The sequence below is a fragment of the Podarcis pityusensis genome, assembly GCF_964106645.2.
Source record: "Podarcis pityusensis genome assembly, chromosome: 7".
Lineage (NCBI taxonomy): Eukaryota > Metazoa > Chordata > Lepidosauria > Squamata > Lacertidae > Podarcis > Podarcis pityusensis.
The window spans coordinates 70,104,394-70,119,805 of NC_138031.1; the positions used below are offsets into that span (position 1 = coordinate 70,104,394).

Sequence of the window (15,412 nt, forward strand, 5' to 3'; positions counted from 1 at the left end):
AAAGGTAGCCCCCAAAAGACCAAAAAATGCTTCAGAGGTTTCTCAGGAGAGTCTCATACCCCCCACAAACACCCGTGATCAAAACATGTGCACTGCCATTCAGTTATTGCAAAATTCCTGCTTTTTGACGTGGGTATTCTGTATCCAAGAGCTATGAAATGAATATTTCACACAAGTTACTCAACCATTTTCTTAAAAGAAAACTAATTTTCGAGTCACCTTTCTGGGGCAAACATCTAAACATTGTTTCTTCATGTAGCTTAAGTAAAAGTTGATTTGGGAAGTCAAACTGAGGTTTTGAAGAAGTTATGTAAAGTAGGAGCTAAAGTAATATAATATGCTCTGTGTTTAACCCCTAGGAGTCTAGACAATTTCTGGTAAGGGAATTTATGTTAAGAAGCGGTTCTGAAGGACATGTTGACAGAAGATAATATTATTTATGCTTCAAAACCATCACGATTTGCAGACTTTGGATTAATGTCACTGTTTGTCAAACTGTTATGCCAGGCAGAGCAAAGCATCAGTTATTTTGGACTTTTTATTTACAGCATTATATTATTCTTTTTTGTAAATACGTTTATTGGTTTTCATAGATATATAACAAGATAGAGCTAGACAAACAAAACTTTAAACATAAACAAAACCTCCTGGTCCCCAATCTTGCCAGTGACCCAAAAAAGTATTCATTTATATATATTATTTTTCTCCTCTGTTCCCACATTCTTGACATTACCCTGGAAACAAACTGGTGTAAACGAAAACTAAAATGGCTCCCAAGCCCTCCTCAAAACAAGTCCTCAGAAGCAGGAGCAGTCCTACCATTAATGGGGTGAGTTGGCTCACCTCGGGTGGCAGATTTTGGGGTATCTGAAGGCAGCCCTGTTTAGGGAAGTTTTCAATGACTGGTGTTTTAATGTATTTTTAATCTTTTGTTGGAAGCTGCCCAGAGTGACTTGGGAAACCCAGCCAGATGGGCGCGGTATAAATAATTTCTCCTCCTCCTCCTCCTCCTCCTCCTCCTCCTCCTCCTCCTCCTCCTCCTTCTTCTTCTTCCATTAAAAGGTCCTACATGGGTTTAGTTTATTGATGCATTTTTACTGCATTTTGGATTCTCTGCCTCAGGAAGCAAAATGTCTTGTTCAGAAGGATGACAATGAAAACTATTGTGATACTACTACTACTACTGCTACTAATAATAATAATAATAATTAATTATTTATACCCGGCCCATCTGGCTGGGTTTCCCCAGCCACTCTGGGCAGCTTCCAACAATGATTAAAAATACAATAAAACATCAGTCATTAAAAACTTCCCTTTAATGTGAATGATTTGCCTCAGGTGTTTGAGTGAAGACAAAGAACCCGCTAAAAGTAGCCTTCCTATTTCTTTATTTCTTAACAGGACTTTCATAAAAAATATTGGGGGGGGGGGGTTTCCAGACCGGGGGGGGGGGCCTTGTGATATTCCAGCTGTTGCTTGACTCCTATCATCCCTAACCATTGGTCATGCTGGCTGAGGCAGATGGGAGTTGAAGCCCACCAACATCTGGAAGACCACAGGCTCTCCATCCTTTGCAACAGACCCAAGGCACGCCTACTAAGATTTTAAACTTTTCCTCTAAATAGCATACACACAGCATCATAGCAGTCCTCTCTGGCTGTGATCCTGTACACACCTAGCTAGGAGTAAGTCCCCTTGAACATGATGAGGCTTACTTCTGAGTACTAATCACACGTAGGAGTGCACTGTCAGTTTCAAAAGCATCTTCCGATGTGTCATGGGGAGGAAGCAGCTGTTCAAAAACCCCATATGCCCAAAGCACTCTTTGGTACGCAGAAACATTTGTGGGGCTCTTTGGCTATTCAACACTTAGCAACCCTCCTCATTCAATATGGGTTTCACATACACACCTGCTAACATATTTTGTCTGTGAATTCGAATCTTTAGATATTGGAAATAATGTGTTTTGGAAAAATTTTCCAAGAACATAGACTCACACTCAAACTTTAAAATGGGTATGTTTAAGGAAGAGATATATACAGAGAGAGGAAGAAAGAAAATTAAAAAAAAAAATAGCAATTCAACCGGGAATGGCTCAGCAGCAATACGTAACTTTTAAAATTATGAGAATAGCCCAGTAGCAATATGCATTTATGTGGTGTGAGTTAATTAGCTAAATAACCCTAATGATAACTAAACTAATACACACCAATAACATAAGCGTATGACTAGTAACTCACCTCCTCTGAGGTGACCAACAGAACTCTCAAGGCTACAATTTTTAAAGGGTCTTAAGCAGCCTACTTGCAAAGTGAACGAAAATAGAGCCATTAAAAAAATTATATAGGGAATACTGTCTCCCAGGTTCCCAGTGTTAGTCAGCCTCCTAACAGGCCTTAATTTATTTGACCAACCTGTACCCTCACCCTTCCCAGCCTCACAGCAGCAAGCAGAATAGCCTTACACAATAATTAAACTATAAAAGCTGCAATTATTTGTTTATATGTAGAATATCTAAATCATTCTGCTATTAGAAAGCATTCCAATTGGTATACAAAATATTGTTATTTTGTCCACCGACAGCAGCGAGCTTTCAATAACCTTTTAAGGTATATATCCAGAGGCAGGGATTTTCATTTATATGTACTTTGCTCTGCAGTTGATGGGCGGTTAGAGGATTCACAGCAGCTATGTGATTCCCACCTTTTACTGCCTCCCAAGAAAATAAGAGTGAAATCATCATTGCTGTAATCAGTTGAACCCAGCTGAATTTGTATTGAAACCTGTACTGGGGTAGTGCTTCAGTGGGTGCAATCCTATGCACTCTCATTTAAGAGCAAGTCTCATTAAACTTACTGGAGCTTGCTTCTGAGTGGACACATATCAGAATGCACTGTAAAAGTACCAGTTTTGGGTTAGGGATGATAGTGAACAGACCATACAGGAACCAAACTGATTCAGATGCAGCAGAGATGGGGAATCTGTCACCCTGCAGAAGTTCTTGACCAGGCATGGGCAAACTCAGCCCTCCAGATGTTTTGGGACTACAATTCCTATCATCCCTGTCCACTGGTCCTGTTAGCTAGGATCATGGGAGTTGTGTTAAGAATTCCACCTTAAGGAGCAGACGTGTGGAACTGTTGTGTTTCACATGTCTGTTTACATTCCAGCACTGCTTGCTGGGAACTTCCATTGTGTGTATTGCTTTTGCTTTTCCCTGTCTCTCTAAGAAGACGAAGAGAGAGAGACAACATGTTTCTTTGTCCTGATTTATGATTAATAAATCTGTAGTTGTAGTATGCTTTCACAAGCCTCACACCTATTCTGTGTGCGCAGTTCAATCTGCTGATAGTGTGCCCTGGCTTTGAAGACCGGGTCGCTGATTTACGTTGGACCAGAGGCCGATGGGTCTTCGCAGCGGGATGGCTGGAAGGAGACAGCCCAGCTGGGGCTAGCCAGCTGGCCTAGCAGCCCTCTGCATGCTGACAAGTTGTAGGCCCAAAACATCTGGAGGGCCGAGTTTGACCCACAGCTGCCACCATCCCTGACCATTGGCTATGCTGGCTGGAGCTGATGGGATCTGGATTGCAACAACATGTGGGGAAAGCATAACTTTCCCATTCCTGAGATAAGGGACCCAAAAATCCAAGTCTGTTTGCAAAACATGTTTAGAGGTCAAACTCCAGCTCACACCGTGTGAGGAAGGGCTGCAGCGCCACCATTGTTCTCACAGGAGCCAACTCCTAAGGGCCGTGGAGCCTTCGGCCCTTACTATAAAACATTTGAGGGGGCCGGGCCCCCACAAAGTTGATGGGCATTCCCATTCAAATAGTGTGTGTGCACTGCATCGTGTGGTTGATTTTGCAGGGCGGGGCTTACCTCCCCCCCCCCCAATATTTTATTCCAGTTGGCACCCCTGCTTGTTCTACTATACAGACAGCTTCTGATAGAAGATGCACTGGGATGACCACACAGAGACCACATTTGTTTGGTTCCCTTTCCTCGAAAAAACATCAGGCAAGCCAGGACTTTGTGTGATTCTGTGCTGATGTGGAGAGCTACATCTCCACACTGAATGCTGTGAATGGGAGAAGCTCACACTTCTCTACCGTTACACGACATTACTGTGATTTCCAAATATATGTAAGACTTGGTAAATATCAATCACTGCCAGATGCTGTTCCTTATTGCTTTCCAATTTATTTGTCGTAAAATTTATATACTGCTTGACTGTAGAAAACAACAACACTCCAAGAGGTTATTGCATGGCAGTGGAAAGAACAGAGATAATAAGAGAGTCTGAGGAAGAGCTGTACCACAGTAGAGTACAAGCAACTCCCCATTTATGTGTGGGGTTACATGCCAAGGCACCACATATAATTTGTAACTCATATATGATTTGTAACTCATAACTGCATATATCTGAAACACCAAAAGGCAAAAACGTTCCTTTTTAAGCAGGCCTTTGGTTGATTTGATTGACATCCTATGCCCTTTTAAAATGTAGGGGGTTTTTTTTGGGGGGGGGTATTATTGGGTTGTTGTTTTTATTTTGATTATATATATTGTGGTTTTATATTTTGATTTTGTTCTGTGAACTGTCCTGAGACCTCCGTGTATAGGGGGGGTACATAAAAATGTGAAGAAAAAAAAAAGGTAAAGGACCTCTGGACAGTTAAGTCCATTCAAAGGCAACTATGGGGTTGCAGTGCCCATCTCAGTTTCAGGTCGAGGGAGCCGGTGTTTGTCCACAGACAGCTTTCCGGGTCATGTGGCCAGCAGGACTAAACTGCTTCTGGCACAACAGAACACTGTGATGGAAACCAGAGCGCATGGAAATGCCATTTACCTTACCGCTGCAGCGGTACCTATTTCTCTACTTGCACTGGTGTGCTTTTGAACTGCTAGGTTGGCAGGAGCTGGGACAGAGCAACGGGAGCTCACTGCATCATGGGGATTCGAACCACTGACCTTCTAATCGGCAAGCCCAAGAGGCTCAGTGGTTTAGACCATAGTGCCACCCATGTCCCTGATGGTATATAAATTCAACAAACAAACAAACAAACACCATTGGAAAAGCCTGCAAACATCCTCTAAACCGCTGGAAAGCCTTGAACAACCCTTTTAAAAACCAGCAGCACTTACTAGACTGCACCAAACTCCACCACAATTGCTCCCTCCAAACTTCCTTGCTCAAACTTAAACTCTCCACAGGCCTCGACAGTTGGTGCAAGGGCTCCTAAGATTGTACTTGGAAAGGCTCATGGGACAGCCAGGCACTGCTTTTGCCATTTATAAAGTCACTTCTTGGTTCGGTGTGATGTGCACATGTGCGGTCACATGTAAATCGGTCATTGCCTGTGCCTGTTTTGTATGCTGAAGGTTCCTGGTTCAGTCCCTAGTGAACTGGCAATGTCTCCTGCCTGAAACCCTGGAGAGCTTCCAACATTCAGTTTAGACAACACTGAACAAGATGGACCAATGGTCTGACTTGCTGTAGAAGAGCTTCCTGCGTTCCTAAGTGGTGATGGGCACTGGGAATCTCCGTCCACAGGCAATCTTTGAAAGCCAGCTGCCAATAAGGACATTTCAAGCTTCTATAGCAATTTTGTAGCAGTTAGATCTGGCATGGCATCCGAGCAACATTCTTACATGTACCAAATAAAATAATGGCATGGTTTTAAAAATAGTACATCCAAAGATTCTCTTCCCTTCACTTGCAGAAAAGGCTAAAAAATTACATAAGTGTCTTACCACATACTTTTTTTTCTTTTTTAAAAATATTGGTGTCTGCAAAACTGAAAGACAGGTTGTCTTGTACTGTTTCTTTCAGTTTTCTTTCTTTTTTCCCAAGGCAAAAGTGACATTTCATGTGTGAAGGCAATCTCTTTTGCAGCAAAATTGTGACATTTCTCTGAAATGCAGGGGGCAAACAAAGCCACGCAGAAAAGTGCTGTTATTTGTAACTTTTCTGATCTTTTCTGTAATGGAATAGATCATCGCTCTTCTAACTGAAGCAAAGCTTTGGTCGATGGGCCCTAAGCACTATATAGCTAGACAAACAATGCCAGATCCATCCTGGAAGTCAGGGGCATCAAAGAAATAGTTGAGAGTTTAGAGAGTAGTTTTCAAATATGAGATCCTGAGTATTTGTTTTCTGAGTAAACACACACACACACACACAGAGAGAGAGAGAGAGAGAGAGAGAGAGAGTTTACGTTATCAAAAGGGCAAAAGTGTGTTTGTGCTACAGTAAACAGTAAATATATATAAAAAATAAAATAGCAAGATCTACAACCAGAAGGTTAGTGGTTCAAACCCATCCAGAGGTAGCTGTGAGCAGGATTCCTGCATTATAGTTGGTTGGGCTAGATGTCTCATGGAGTTCTTCCAACTCAACAATTCTATGATTCTGTATCTCATCTCCATTGTCTTTCCTTTGCCCCAATGGAGCCACTCTTAAACAATATTCTATGTAGGATGGCGTTCAGCAGTCAGATGAGGGGAAAAAAATGCATGTGCAAAAGCAGGAATTCCTTGCGTCTTCGGCTGGCAAAATTAGGGCAGTTCAGATAACTGTCACCATATGGAACCTACCCCCATCCCCCGTCCATAGCTCAGTGAGAGAACATCTGCTTTGCATTCAGCAGATCCCAGGATCAATCTTTGGCATCTCCAGGTAGAGTTGTAAGAGATTCCTGGCTGAAGCCTTGGAGAGCCACTGCCAGTCAGTGTCCACAAATTTGAGCTAGTATTGGCAGCTTCCTACGTTCTTATACTGTGTACAACATGGGAAGAAGCATAGTTCAATGGTAAAGGTAAAGGGACCCCTGACCATTAGGTCCAGTTGCGAACGACTCTGGGGTTGCGGCGCTCATCTCGTTTTATTGGCTGAGGGAGCCAGCATACAGCTTCCGGGTCATGTGGCCAGCATGACTAAGCCGCTTCTGGCGAACCAGAACAGCGCTCGGAAACGCTGTTTACCTTCCCACCAGAGCGGTACCTATTTATCTACTTGCACTTTGACATGCTTTCGAACTGCTAGGTTGGCAGGAGCTGGGACCGAGCAACGGGAGCTCACCCCATCGTGGGAATTTGAACCGCCAACCTTCTGATTGGCAAGCCCTAGGCTCTGTGGTTTAACCCACAGCACCACTCCAATGGTAGAAGGAACTATAACACAGTAACAGAGCCCAAGCTTTGCAGGCAGGCAGTACCAGGCTCAGTCCGTGCCAGTGAGAGCCAGTGTGGTGTAGTGGTTAAGAGGGGTAGACTGGTAATCTGGTGAACCGGGTTCGTGTCTCTACTCCTCCACATGCAGCTGCTGGGTGACCTTGGGCCAGTCACACTTCTCTGCAGTCTCTCAGCCCCACTCACCTCACAGAGTGTTTGTTGTGGGGGAGGAAGGGAAAGGAGAATGTTAGCCGCTTTGAGACTCCTTCGGGTGGTGATAAAGTGGGATATCAAATCCAAACTCCTCCTCCTCCTCCTCCTCCTCCTCCTCCTCCTCCTCCTCCTCCTCTTCTTCTTCTTCATCTCTAACTTAAAGGATCAAGTGTAAGGTAAATGTATCTGGCTGTCTCCTGTCTCAGAACAGACAACACTGTGTTGAACTGAAAAAATGTTCCATATGGTATCAGGCAGCTTTATATGCACCTGTGATATCAAACCACAGTTTGAGGGAGAAAGGTGGCGAGGCACCTAGGATTCAAGGATCTCCCACAGAAACCTACAAATGAAGAGCTTCATTTACTGAGGTTCCTAAATCAAAAGTAGCTATATTTTCATTACAAGTTCCTGCATTCGCAAGTGATTTGAGGCAGATCAAACCAAGAACACTAAAGCGGGGTTAATAATACAGGCACCTAGTAAAATGGTATGTGGAGGGAAGAAGAAGGGAAACACTAGGTGTTTTGATCCTGATGGAATATTTCTAGAAAGGAATAATTCTGCTAGAGGACAGAACAGTCAGTCCCAAGCAACACAAATGCCGTTCCATTTCTCAGCATTGATCGGTCTCTGTGCCTTTAATATTATTTATAGAGATTTTGTACAGTGAAACATATATCCCTTTTTATATGACACAGTGTACAATGTTGTGGAAAGCAACTGACAAATTCTAGCTTTCCATGTATGTTTAAGGGATGTCGCTCCCATATATCAAGTGCCATTTCTGCCATTCTTAGGGCCCGGTCCAATTATTTGTAGTGAGTTAGAGATGCTTTGCCAGCACTTCTGGGCCACGAGGGAAGAAGAGGTGACAAGCAATTGCCTTTATGTGGAAAGACTTGCCTCTGAAAGGTACCATGTCTAGTTGTAACCCTCAGACACTGCAGAGCAGATATGGAAAATCTGTGGCCCTCTGGATTCCATCAGTTCCAATCAGCATGGCCAATTGTCAAGAACTTAGTCAACAGCTAAAAGGTTACAGGTTTCCACCTATTGGCAGCACCTCCACCTGAAGGTCAAATCTTCATCATCATCATCATCATCACCATATGACCTTGCTTGCAGGCTTACAAACAACAATTATATACGTACAATTGCCCTTGACTTTGCAAAGTATGAAGTCAGATTTAAACTGTACATACATTCTGAGAATTTAGGAATGTGGGATAAACTACTGTGAATATCAAAATATATAACTCTAGTAATTCCCCCTGCTTTTTTATTTTCTGCAAAGAGTTCTGGGTTCAGGAGAGGGAAGGGAAACTCAGAACTCACTGGGTGACTTTGAGCATTCCTCTCCACCGATCCTCAAGCTATGCTAAATTACATGATTTTTGTGACGATCAAATAGAGGTTTGCTGTTCACTGTTAGAACATGAATATAAATAGTAATACAATACACTAAAACCAAGTTGTTCGTGGCTGTGGGCTTTATGTTAGGGTGGGAGGAGGGATTGTGATGAACTTTCATGTGATGTCCATTTATCAGGTAGAAAAAGAGCATTCAAATGCAGACAGGCTACCATTGACTAATCACCCCTTTCTCTATCTGGGCCTGTTAGTTCCATGCCCATCTGAGCAACTCCTGACCCATTTCAGGAGAAAATTGAGGTTAAAGGGCTGTCTCCTTCGTGGTAGGCCCTGCCAAGTTAAAACAAACCTTGCCTCCCTGGAGTTCATTTTATGTAAACTCCTTCTTGCTTTAAACGTCAATTTGAAGCATGGTTCCAGGCATTAGATCATCCCTTGGTGGGCAGGAAGGCAGGGAAGCATCTGTTATTAAAGTCTGGTGTTCTGATAAGTGAAACACATGGCTTCTTTTCATATAAAAAAGGGTGGGGGGAGAGAGAGAAAGACACTGTCATTTGTTTCTTATCTGCCTCCTCCTTTCAGTGAAGATCTAAGCATCTTAGAAAAATGCTTACTTGTTATTGGAAAGTGGGTGTGGGGGAAGTATGGGATAATAGTAGGTGATATGCTTTTCATCCCATAACAAGAACTCTAAGTAAGCTAGGGAAGCCGGATCCCCAGATATCTTGCACTTTCAATGATCCCTTTATTTTTCTAGGGGGAAAATCGTGCTGGAACTCAACATGAACGTCTCCCTTGTAAAACAGTGCCTCCAAGTCCCACCCCAGCAAGGCAGTCCAGAAGGGTACCATTGCTGATAATATTGAAGGCTACTGAGAGGTCAGTCAGTTTTATTGCACATAGCCAAAGGCTGCTGCAAGGTACACAGAATCATTTGACAATTAAAAGAAAATATACTGGATTGATACAAAAGACTTAAAACATTTATATTATCAAAACATTACGTACTCTAAACAGAGCTATAAAAGTACCCCAATATACAAATCAAGACATTAAACAATAAAATTCATAAGCTAAAATCATCACATGGCCACTAATATATCAAAAAACAATGTCAATTAATACAGTGTGCAATTTATACTCGGAGTTTGGTGACAAAGATAGAGCATAGCCTGATGTAGATAGGTAGGGTCAAATAAATTCATCTCCTTTACAGCTGATGGCTACCTTGGCTATATAATTTGCTCTAATTTTCCTAGCAGCAGTTGCAAAGAGTGCTACACGCCAGGTCACATACTTATCTGTGTCTGCGAGGAGACATAAAATCATGTCAGAGGGGTTCTGGCCAATCCAATTCCTGGTTTAGGTCATCCATCAAACCAAAGCAACCCAAGGCATCTCTCTCCCATAACCAGGCCTGGAACCAGAATGAAATGGATCTAAATAAATTTTCTCCTCCAGAAACCCCTGGCGCTGAGATGCTATCACATGCTCCCGTATCTTGCCCCCAAATGGGATATCAGAAACTGATCAATAATTATTCATTAGGGACTAATTCAGGAAGGGCTTTTTACATCATCCACAATTATGCATCTTAGAATAGAAATTCACAACCAAGTCAAAGGGTCCTGTACCGACCACCTGGAAGACAGAAGGTGAATCGCTTGCAACATTCTTGTGAGTTTGTTTATTCATTTTGGACAGATTAAGGGGATGAGTTACAGTGAAAGAATGTGAGGACTGCTGCAGATTCACTGCTGCTCAGATCACTGGACCAACCCCACTCTGAGAGATAAAGATGACATCCGTCAAAGGAATTTCAGAACAAATGGCTTAAGTGCAATCTGTCACATGTCTGATATTCCAGGTGGGCTGTAGAAGGCGAATGGAAGAGATGCTCACTGTGTTCAAGGTGGTGTCCTTCAAATATTGTTGGACTCAATTCCCATCAGTCCCAGACAGTGGGTCAGAGTTGATGTGACCTGTAGTCCAGTCACATCTGGAGGGCCCCACATTGGCTATCCATGTTTTACAAAGTAAATCCAGAACCAGTGGAACTGTTTGCCAAAAGCAGCAAATGCAGAAGGAAACTGTTCCAGTAATAGGAAGGATGCAAGGCTAATACAGTGCACTGATCAATAGGTCATTCCCAATAAGTTGTTTTTTTTTTTTTAAAAAAAATGATATTTATTAACGTTTCAAAGAACACAAAAACAAAAAATTAAAATACAAGACAATACAAAATACAGAAAAAAGAATAAAGTTTTTAAGATATAACAAAAAAATGAAGAATAAAAAGAAACATACAAAATAAAAACAGTTAAAAACACGTTAATTTTCCATAACATATCTTCCTTACACTTATTTCCCCGGACCTCCTCGTACCTCCCTTTTTTGTATTCCAGTTCAGTTTGTTAGTTCAGCAAATCCTTACCATTAAGCTTTTACCCATTTGTAAACCTTTTTTCGTATCTCTTAAAGCATTACAGCTGGAAACCACTTAGTTTCTATCCAACATCCTTCTAAAATTCCTTAATTTTACAATATTTCTGTAAATAGTCTTTAAATTTCTTCCAGTCTTCTTTCACCGACTCTTCTCCCTGGTCTCGGATTCTGCCAGTCATTTCTGCCAATTCCATATAGTCCATCAGCTTCATCTGCCATTCTTCCAGAGTGGGTAGATCTTGTGTCTTCCCATTCCCAATGAGTTTAGGCTCACAGTGATGACTAGTGGTTGCCAGTCCTCCACCACACTGGACACGCTCTCTGCTCAGTGTTCTGTCATGATGAAGAATCAGGCAGAGGAAGCTTTAGAAGAAGGGAGTAGCAGACACCAGTTGCTGCTCCTGCAATTGTGTGTTTTGCCACCTATAAAACTGGGGGTGATGTCACAGCAGTCCTCTGTGCTTTTGACACACAGCAGGAGTGGGGGTTTCTTTCCAGCCCAAGGGTTGCTTTCCCTGTTGGGCAGCCTCCCAAGGAACACATGATAAGGGTGGGTGGAGCATATGCAAAAGTAGGCGGGGCAACAAATGTAATTCCCCTCCTTTGTCCATTAGGCTGGTTTCTACACTTACTCACACCTCCATCCTCCGTTCTCCATCCTCCATCCATAGACATTATTGCAATTCAAAGATACATTCTAGCCAGGCAAAAAACCACTTGATGCAAAGCAAAGTGAGGGGTGTGGCTTGTGGATAGGGGGTGTGGTCTGCAGATAATTTGAGGGGCCAGATAACAAGGCCTGGAGGTCCGCATTCAACCTCTGGGCCTCAGTTTCCCCAGCTCAACTAGTGGGACAAGTTGGGAGGACATTTCCTTCACACCTAGTTTGGGCCCTGTGATGATTTTCCTTGTTATAACGGGTTGATTTTACCTATGCTCTTGTTGCTCATTTTAAGAGGGGTGAAAAACAGCTTTTCTTAAAAAAATGTCATCACTGTATTGCTTTACCCAATATGGAGGAAAGGTAATGCACACTATTGTTCTTCAACCATCCACTACAGCCGCACTAGGTGGTTCTGTGATCTCCTCCATTTTAATCTAAAACAGCATTTATTAAGCTTTGCTGCTGTGAGGCTGTGGAGGGAGCCATCATCCTGCAACTCTGCCCCTCCTTGATGTGCACACAATCCTCATTAGTGCCAATTAATAGGCAGTGAACGGAAAAGAGAATCCCAGGGTGTTTATAGTTTTCATTTCTCACACCAATGCATTTAAGGAAAGTCTCAGTGCTTCCATAAAAGAGATTGTGAAGTTTCTTTTAAACATATATCGCTCATGCAAGTTAGAATTCTAAGTTCGTTGCCATTGCTTCAACTGGGATGCTCAGAGCTCGCCGCTTATGAGCGAGTCCAATTGCAGTCAGCGCTATTTGCTCTTATGCATGCTTAAACATGGCCTCAGTGTGTTTCTTATCAATGAGAAAATGGGGGTGAGGGAAGGAATCTTCCAGCCACAAAAGTATGGGCCTACAACATTATTTGTTAATTTGTTTGTTTGTTTATCAATGATGTTTTCATCCTGCTCCTTATCTTGTTTCATGAAGCTCAGGGCAGCATATAGTTCTTCCTCGTCCCATTTTATCCTTTCAATAACCCTTTGAAGTAGGTTCATCGCAGAGCTTTTTCACAGTGCAGGCTGGCCCATAAAGGCAGATGGCATTCTGCCTCAGCATACTCAGTCTGGCTTCAGAAAGCCCTACCTGCCCATCTTCTTACAACCAAACCAGAAGAGATAGGATCTTATACTGCTGAATTTATTAACTTTGTTGTACAGAATTTGGAAATTAGATTGCTCTTTGGGAGTTACAGCTGAAGTACTCTCAGTTTGTAAGATACCTTGGATGAATTACTATTTGGAAAACTGGTACACCCACATAATGATGATGATGATGATGATGATGATACCAGCAGAATTATGCATTGGATGTTATTCCAGAGTAGGCTTCTTCTTTGTGGAACAGGAATTCAATAATATGAAGCACCCATCATTCCTATGCTGGACCACAAAGCTATCTTCCTAGCTGTCTCACTTGTGAAGCTTAGATTCTCACCATACTCATCCACATCTTATTCCTAGTTCTTTATCTTCTCCTTCTTGGTTATCTTTTCAAATACAGAGAAAAAGCTGCTATAGAGTGGAGAAAGGAAATGTGGTTGTATGAATCAGTCCCAAAGTCACACATAAAGTTGATTATTTGATGGCTACAGGTTTGTGAATGTATATCTATTGGCCTCAGCTTGATGGGTTACAAACTGACAAACCAATCTAAAACTTTTCCCCAATAGTAAAATATATCCCCCAAATAAAACTATTCATCACCTGTTATGGAGATCCATCTTAACAGTGCTGAGATGCCGTCTGACTGTTAACTGTTTTTGGCTTTACCAAGACTTAAAGCATAGCCTCTTTGTGACATCACACATGACATCAGAATGGCATGTTTGCTTTCAGCCTAGACTATCTCCATGCCAACAGCAATGGCCAGTAAACCTCTGCAACCTAGTAACCATCAGCCTGACTACTCAGTTGTTTCTATCTAGACTATAGGATGTTTATTTTTTGCTCTCATAATCAAAGCCTGAAGAAGAGCTGTGTATAATCTGAAAATCTGCTTCCACTGTTAAAGAAAACTAATTGTCAGAGACTGGGCAGAGGAGGAATGGTGGAGACCTCCTCCCCATCCTGACCCTTCCAGGGACGAGGAAGAGAAAGACAGTTTAGATTTACAACAGGGAGTTGAGGGAGGTTACAGCTCAGAGGCAGATGAGGGAGAAAGATGGGAAACAATGGGAGAGGAGGAGCAAGCAGAGCTGGAGCAGCAGCTGGCTGACACATTATCACTAGAAAGCATTTCAGACCCTCCATCTCCCAGAACCCAGGAAGCCTTAAAAGTAGGAGAGCAAAGAGCTCAATACAGAGGGCACTTAGCAGCACCCATAGAGGAGCTGATGATGATAATAATGAATGAGGAAGTGGGAAAGACAGGGGGTGGTAATTCACTTGGGACAACACCATTATCCAAGAGGCTGGGTTCTATAGCCTCTCTCTCTAAAGTTTGAAATAAAAAAGGACTGTAATAAACTTTTCCTTGTCTTTATACTTTCCTGGGCAACCAGCCAGGAGCCGCTGACATCGTTTCAGTGAGTCACAGTGATTTATTAAATCCACAGATAGAATTCCATCTCCAGTCCCATTTCTGTCAAACATACATTGGTTACATCAAAATCTGCCCAGGTCCAAATACACAATGTTACGTCAATAGTTTGATATGTGTCTGTGATAATGATGTGTATACATTTTACACTAACAGCCTCATTGCAACATGGGTTTTGTAGTCCTGAAGCGGCATGCACATTTATGCATAAATGTTTCTTCACGCCTATGAATATTTCAGTTGATATTGCATGGGGCTTGCATGGGTATGGTTCAAAAATCTCATCAATTCTTGGTACAATATGTGATATCGTGGATTTAGGTGACCAAAACCATGTTAATCAGAATATTCCTTCAGTCTTTTGTCACAGTGGAAACTGACATGTCAACTTTATTTCACTAGCTTGGAAGAAGAGGAGAAAAAGAATGGCATTAAGGTGATAGGTTTTCATGCTTTACAATGTATTTTTCAGCTTTTATTAGTATACAATGTAGCTGTTGGAACCACTTGAAATTCCTTTTTTTATCATTGTACTTACAAGAAATCATATTACCGTGTGGAAAAAGTAGAGACAATAAAATGTAAATACTTTCTCACGGGCACTGCTATTGCCTGTTTAAGTTGAAAATTGCAGTCTTTAAGGCTCATTATTTACTGTATTGTAGCCTTTTATAGACAAGCATATGGTTAAGTTATTATTGTCTTATTAAAAAAATAGATGATTTAACTAGCAGCTTAAAGCTTGTTTTCTTTTTAAAAAGGAAGTTTGTGGATTCATGCACAAATTGTATAATAATTACTCCTTTCAGAAAACTAGATACACCCCCCTCTCTCTCAGGCTTTAAGGCTGCAATCCTACGCTCACTTAACTTGGAATTCACAGTTGCATTGTAGGGCTTATTTCTACAGACACTTGAGGAATTTGCTTTGTGCTTTGTGAATTCTAATATCAATTCTGATTCACATCTTACTGGGCTCAAATGAATTGAGTTC

General features: G+C 42.0%; 1 long non-coding RNA gene across 3 annotated transcripts; it reads right to left on the reverse strand.

Annotated features, from left to right (window-relative positions):
- Nucleotides 1-8,008: 8,008 nt before the first annotated feature.
- LOC308482090 lies at nt 8,009-14,000 on the reverse strand. 3 transcript variants are annotated; one of them, XR_013988985.1, is made up of 3 exons: nt 13,585-13,698; nt 10,058-10,177; nt 8,009-8,503 (listed from the first exon to the last, which is right to left on the reverse strand). It is a non-coding gene; the product is annotated as an uncharacterized lncRNA (long non-coding RNA). The 3 variants fall into 3 exon arrangements; XR_013988986.1 differs by lacking the exon at nt 8,009-8,503 and adding an exon at nt 8,564-9,266; XR_013988987.1 differs by lacking the exons at nt 8,009-8,503; nt 10,058-10,177 and adding an exon at nt 12,431-13,392 and having other exon boundaries at nt 13,585-14,000.
- Nucleotides 14,001-15,412: the final 1,412 nt, after the last annotated feature.